Raw genomic sequence first — 6000 nt, forward strand, 5'->3', positions numbered from 1 at the left:
GTCTTCCCTTAATGCAGCCAATTGAGCTTTTTAAAAAAAAATTACAGAACACTTCACAAATTTGCGAGTCATCCTTGTGCAGGGGCACAAGGTGTGCTGCTGAAGCGAGCACGCCAATTGAACTTACAGAAGTGAGATAGCAAGTGATCAGGGGCAGTGTATTTCCTGTTAGCATGAAAGGAAAGGCAGGAAGGAGTTTGGAATGATGGATGACGAGAATGAGGTTGTGGTCAAGTTTCAGAAATATGCAGTTAGTATCAAGTGAATTCCTGAGAAATATAGGTGATGTATACAGGCAAAAAGAGGATGAGAGAGCTTTGGCAAGATACAAGGAAGAATTCAGAGATTCTACCAGTATATTTAAGGTGAAAGAGTAACTAGGGAGAGAATAAGGCCCCCTAAGGATCAACGTGGCCATCTCTGTGTGGAGCCATGGGAGATGGGTGAAGCCATAAATAAGTATTTCATGTCTGTATTATAACATCTATTGTCAAAGACAGGGATGCTTGGTAAGTCAGGCAAGCCATGTCTTGAAGAGAGTCCAAATTAGAGAAGAGGAGGTGTTGGAGGTTTTCAAATGGATAAATGTAGGTAAATCCTCTGTGCATGAGCAAGTGTAGCAAGCTGGAGAAGAAATTTCAAAGTCCCTGGAAAGGAAATTTTAGCACCATTAGTCATAGGTGAGGTGTAGGAAGACTGGAGGTTACTTATTTAAAATGAGCTGCCAGGACAAGCTGGAGAACTACAAGCTGCCTGGGTTAATGTTAACTGTGGATGAGTTACTGGAGAGGATTCTGAGAGATAGGATGTACATGCATTCAGGATAGTCAGCATGGCTTTGCATGTGGGAAATCACATCCTTCATTTTGACTTAGTTTTATTTTTGAAATGGTGACCAAGAAGATTAATGATAATATGATGGCATGTTTAGCTTAGCGGTTACCATAACTTTATAATAGTGTCAGTAACCCAGGTTCAAATCCATTGGGGTCTGTAAGGCATTTGTACGTTCTCCCAGTGTCTGCTTGGGTTTTGTCTGGGAGCTCTGGCTTCCTCCCGCCTTTCAAAAACATAGAGGAATTGTTAGTGTATTTGGAGGGGAGGTAGAGGCTCATTGGCTGGAAGGTTACTTAGTTTTTATTTTGGGGGGAAAACAGGCTCTTGGGTTGGAAGGGCCTGTTATGGTGCTGTATGTATAACATCCACATGAATTTTAGCAAGGCCTTTGACAAGGTCCCGTATGGCAGGCTAGTCCAGAAGGTTAGTTCCCATGGGATCCAGCGTGAGACGGTCAATTGGATACAGTTTAAGCTAGATGTTAAGAGTCACAGGGTCAGAGTGGAGAGTTGTAACTCAGAGGAAGAGGTGTGAGCAAAAAAGTGGCAATGTGCATGGTTGCAGCATCTTCTCCTGCTCCAAACAAAGATGCAATCTCTCATTCTATTCCTCTTGTCTGTAACCAAAAACTACTGCTTAATGTGCACAACTATAAAATCTGAAGGTGCACCAAGCTAGAGGACTGGATAATGAAGGTACTGTGCAAATATGACTTAACGAAGACAGCAAGCCTCACAAGCTGAAGGCAACTACAGAAATTTAGTAAAGGGGTAATCAGAAATGGTGTTCAAGGAAGCAGTAAGCGTACTGGGATTTGTGCAAATCCACGCAGCCAGGGCAAATCAGAAACAGGCTAAGCACGGAGGTTCGTGAATTGTTCTGAGCTTGTGACACAGCATTCATGTCAGGTGACAACATGGCATTAAGATCAGCAAGGGCTGAATTCACATGTAAACAGGAAGGAAAAATGGGGGCTACACAGAAAATCCACAGACATCTGTGTAACATTGGCAACACAGGTTTGTGAGGGTGTTCAAACCACAACTGCCTGTTGGTAATTCTGCCAGTCAATGATAAAGATGCCTCCCTTAAAGTAAAACACCTTCTACATATAGTTTTATGAAGACAAGGATGACTCACCAAATAAAGCTTTGTTTTGCCCTGCAGAACAGACATCCTGCATTGCTGCAATAAAGGTGAGGAGGATCATTTCCAAGGTAAACCCATGCAAAGCAGGAAGATCAGACAACATACCTGGTTGACTGCTGAAGGACTGTGTGGCACAGCCGATGAAGGTCCTCATGGCCATTTTCAACATCTCACTGCAGCAGTCACTGTCGCCGCAGGATTCAAGCAGCCATCATCATTCCAGTGTCAACACACAAATGCTGAAGGGCTCAGGCATAAAACATCTATTATATATCTTTACTTCCTATTGATGCTGGGAGGCCTGCTGAGTTCCTCCAGGAATTCTGTGTTTTTACTACAATCCCGGTGTCTGCAGACTTTCATGTTTCACTCCAAGAGAATGATGGTAACTGGACCAAATAACTACTGCCTAGTGCTTTGAGTAACTTGTAATGGAACACATCAGATTGCACCTTCCAGTGACATTGAACCCATTCCAGCTTGTCAACCATTCAAAATGGTCCACACATGATGCCATAGCCTTGACTCTCCACTCCCCCTGACCCACCCAGAGAATGATACCAGACTGTTGTTCATTAACTTAAACTTGGAGTTCAACATTGTCATACCTCAGAGGATAAACTCTCTTGCTTTGACTCAACACCTCACTTTGCAACTTGACTCTGGACTTCTTGATCAAAAGACCACAGTCAATCTGGATTGGAAGCAAAATGTCAAGCCCCATCACACTGAGCATTGGTGCACTTTGGGGCTGTGTGCTCAGCCTGCTACTGCTCGCTCTGCTGGCTCATAACTTAACTGCCAGATTCAGTTCAAATAGACAGTTTAATTTTGTGGATCATACACAACAATGTCCTCTCAGAGGCCTTCTCAATCTTCTTTCTTTGGCTTGGCTTCGCGGACTAAGATTTATGGAGGGGTAATGTCCACGTCAGCTGCAGGCTCGTTTGTGGCTGACAAGTCCGATGCGGGACAGGCAGACACGGTTGCAGCGGTTGCAGGGGAAAATTGGTTGGTTGGGGTTGGGTGTTGGGTTTTTCCTCCTTTGCTTTTTGTCAGTGAGGTGGGCTCTGCGGTCTTCTTCAAAGGAGGTTGCTGCCCGCCGAACTGTGAGGCGCCAAGATGCACGGTTTGAGGCGATATCAGCCCACTGGCGGTGGTCAATGTGGCAGGCATCAAGAGATTTATTTAGGCAGTCCTTGTAACATTGTAAAGCAAGGGTGTGTCCTCATGCCGATTCCCTTCACCATCTTCTTCAGCATGATGCTCCAAAGGGCCATAGAAGACCTTGATGTTGATGGTGTCTACATCCGATACCACACCGATGGCAGCCTGTTCAATCTGAGGCGACTACAGTCCCTCACCAAGACATTGGTGCAACTCATTCAAGAGCTACTCTTCACTGATGATGCTGCCCTTGCTCCTACACAAAGACAGCCTTGCAGTGTATAACATTCTGCTTCGCGAAGGCTGTCAAGCTCTTTGGACTGGAAGTCAGCTTGAAGAAGACAGAAGTTCTCCATCAGCCCACACCTCATGAAGAGTACCACCCCACAGCTCAGGAAGAGTACCACCCTCTTCGCGTTATCATTGGCGAGACTAAGCTGAAGACGGTCCACCAGTTCAGCTCCCTGGGGTGCACCATCTCATCAGTGCAAGATCAATAAAGAGGTTGACACCTGACTGCCAAAGGCAAACAGCACATTCAGCAAGTTGGACAAAAGCATCTGGAACAGCAGGCATATGAAAAAAGGCACAAAGATCAGTGTGTACAGTGCCGTTGTACTTACCACCCTCCTGTATGGCTCTGAGTCGTGGGTCACCGACCATCACCACCTACAACTCCTTGAGCACTTCCACCAGCGCTGCCTCTGCACCATCCTCAACATCCATTGAAGCCGTCGAACAGGCGGAGGTTATGAGACCATGCTGCTGAAAGTGCAGTTACACTGGAAGAGGAAAATCTGAACACAAAGGGTTAAGGGTTCACCCATAAGTTGCTTACAAGAAAATACAAGAGTCAGTTGCATACTGCTTAAGTGGAGACAGGGAACCTCAAGGTTGTGATTTATTTGCAGACACGCTTATCTGCGGACATGATAAGCTTTGGAATTCTGTGAAACAATGATTAAATTATTGCTAAATGTTGACAATGATAAACTATTATCAGGTTGACTGCAACAGGGAGCCCACATGCAGGAATGCACTGCCATTTATTTTATATAAACTCTTGTTAAAACTGGCTGTGAGCAGAGGAAGCTCAGGCTGGGTGCTGGGCATGCTCTTCAAGATATCTTGCTAATAAAACTCTTCCAAAGCATTACCCGGGTGTCGGTAGTTGATTCTTTCTCCGCCACACACCTCTTCACTTTTTCATCCAAGATCATTATGAAAATCACAAAGAGCAGGGTCCCAGGACAGATCCCCATGGCATGCCACAATTCCATTACTTCTGGGCTTAACTCACTCGATTCACGATTACACTCTAATTTCTGCAGGCAAGCCAATTCCCAATCCAAGCTGCCAAGGTTCCTTGGATCCCATGCCTCACGACTTTCTGATTGAGCCTACTAAAACCCATATATACCACATCCACTAAAACCCTCAACTTCCTTTATTACTTCCTTGATAAACTCAATTAGGCTTGTGAGGCATGACCCATTTCTCATAAAACCATGTTGGCTCCCCAATGCTTCTCCAAATGTTCTTAAATCCTGTCCCTAAGAATTGTCTTCAATAATTTGCCCATCCCTGACATAAGACCTCCTGGAGATGCTGGCTCCATTTCAATTTTCCTACAGAAGAAATCATTCCACAGATGATGCTATAGCCTTGTGGCCTCACTCCATCCTGGCCCACCTGGAGAATGATGGCATATACACCAGGCTGTTGTTCATTTACTTCAGTTTGGCATTTAATACAATCATTCCCCAGAAGCTGGTGGAGACGCTTCCTTGCTGGTACTTAACACCCCTCTCTGTAACTGGATTCTGGACTTCTTAACAGAAAGACCACAATCTGTCAGGGTCGGTAGCAGAATATCGAGCCCTATCGTGCTGAGCACTGGCGCACCTCTGGGGTGTGTGCTCAGTCTGCTCCTGTTCATGTAACTGACCCACATCCAACTCTAAAAGTGTCATCAAGTTTGTAGATGACACAACAGTCGTTGGCCTCATCTGCAACATGAGTCACACTACAGAGAAGAGGTGGAAAATCTCATGAAATGGTGCAAGAATAACAGCCTGAATCTCCATGTGGACAAGATGAAGGAGATGATCATGGACTTCAGGAGGACTAGGAATGACTACTCTCCACTACACATCAACAACTCTGTAGTAGAGAAAGTGGAGAGCACCAAATTCCTTGGAGTTCACTTAACCAATGACCAACTGTGGACACTCAATATCTTCTCACTTTACAGGAAGGTGCAACAGTGACTGCACTTCCTGAGAAGACTGAAGCAGGCAAGGCTACCAACCACCATTATGTCAACCTTCTATAGGAGCTCTATCAAGGGTGTCCTGGCTGGCTGCAACACAGTGTGGTACGGTTGCTGCAGAGAAATGGACTGGAGGTCAATCCATAGGACCATGAGAGTGGCAGAGAGGATCACTGGAGTCTCCCCTCCCCCCAATTGATGTGATCTACCAGGATCATTGTCTGAAGAGGGTGAGCAAAATTTTTGAGGGCCCCTTCCATCCTGTACACAACATCTTCCAGTTGCTCCCATCGGGGAAGAGATATAGGAGTATCAGAGATACAGCACTATCAGGCTGAGGAATAGCTTCTTCCTATGGGCAGCGAGAGTGCTGAATGATGAAATAAACTACTCACACTACCTACCAAAACTCTTATTTGCGCAAAACAATATTTATATAGATATAATACTTGTTTTGCAAATGTATTATTTGTCTGTATGTGTGTTATGTCTGGTTGTGTGTCTGCATGCTTTTGCACCGAGAACCTGAGAACACTGCTTTGTCAGGTTGTTCTTGTACAATCAAATGACAATAA

This window comes from Narcine bancroftii, chromosome 10 (assembly GCF_036971445.1).
Source record: "Narcine bancroftii isolate sNarBan1 chromosome 10, sNarBan1.hap1, whole genome shotgun sequence".
NCBI lineage: Eukaryota > Metazoa > Chordata > Chondrichthyes > Torpediniformes > Narcinidae > Narcine > Narcine bancroftii.